We start from the raw sequence: 1,484 nt of genomic DNA, 5'->3' as shown, positions 1-1,484 counted from the left end.
CTGTGCCATTATTTATGCAATCAATACATAACCTCTGGATATTCCAGTTATATCTAACATTTTGAAATCTTTAAATGATGGCACTATGAAGATAACGAAAAACTCCATAACTACTTTGCCTTTATTTTGAAGAGGAGGATAATATCAAATACATTTTTAGTCTTTATTACTTCTCCAAGATCAGCTTGTATTATGTATTGATCAAAGTTATGGTGAGACCTGAGATAATATTGATAAAAGACATTTTGGTACTCAGAGAAAGTTAGACCATTAAAATGAGTTGTTTTTATTACAATGAAGTTTAGAGAGCTGGATCAGTTCTGATCATTTCTATGGAAAAATACAGAACTGAAGATTTTTTTAACCAATTAAATACATGTAGCTTTATAAAGTGGGTCAATATCAGTAACTTTCCATGGGTAGAAGAGGCTAATTGATTTTGCTACCACCTATGAGCACAAATAAGCAGCAGATCTCCTACTACTTACTGGTTGCCTTGACAGAGTATGTATTTATTTAGTATTAGCAAACTCAAGAGAAATTATCTTAGTTTCACATTGCTTCATTACTCCTAATGGCTTATTTCAACAAACAGTTCAGTCCTGTGGAACAGACTGGATGACTATTGTCTGTCAGCACAGACTCTGGCAGAATGTGGTTCTCAACATCAAAGCAAACATTTGCTGAACTGTCCACAGAATGCATGACATCACAGAATGCTTGATCCCATGGGACTTACACCATTAGTGTTAGACATAGTCCATACTTCCAACACATTTAAAACGTTACCAAACATAGATAGTATATAAATGTGGGGATGCAATAGAACACATGCACATATGAATATATCATTACTCTACATACAGAGAAAACATCTGTACCGGTGTAATCTTTGAGATAAAAAGGGAATGCTTTCTAGTCCAGAAAAACACAATGCCAGAGTTCTCTCATATACTCTCGGCAGGAAAGCAGTGTAAATTAATATAAGCTCTTTGAAAAGCAAGGGAAGTACTTATTAAAATTCAACCTATACTATGCAACCAATTAGCAATCTCACCTATAAGATTTAATTTTTAGAAAAAGCAGTAATAATATAGATAAGTAAAAATATTTATGTTTATGGATAGCTCTTAAAGTCTTTTTCATAATAATAAAACAAAAACATACCCCAAACTGGGAAGAACTTAAATGTTCATGAAAAAGCGATGCTATAGATATCCAATGGATTTGTATGTAGTCATTATAAAAGAATGGTATAGAACTATAAGTGTTAGACTGGAAAGTTGTTCATATCATATTGTTAATGAGAATGTAAAATTATTGTATGAATCCATTTTGTAAATAAAGCACATATTCTTGCATATCTACTTCAAATAAACTCTATATAAGATATTGATGTCAATATGAATATAATTTATGTTTATAAAACCTTAAGGAAAAATAGGAAGGACAAAAACCAAATTATCCTCTGTGCTTTCCTCTGG

The sequence above is a fragment of the Bos taurus genome, chromosome X (genome assembly GCF_002263795.3).
Source record: "Bos taurus isolate L1 Dominette 01449 registration number 42190680 breed Hereford chromosome X, ARS-UCD2.0, whole genome shotgun sequence".
Classification (NCBI taxonomy): Eukaryota; Metazoa; Chordata; class Mammalia; order Artiodactyla; family Bovidae; genus Bos; species Bos taurus.
This window is presented reverse-complemented; position numbering follows the sequence as displayed.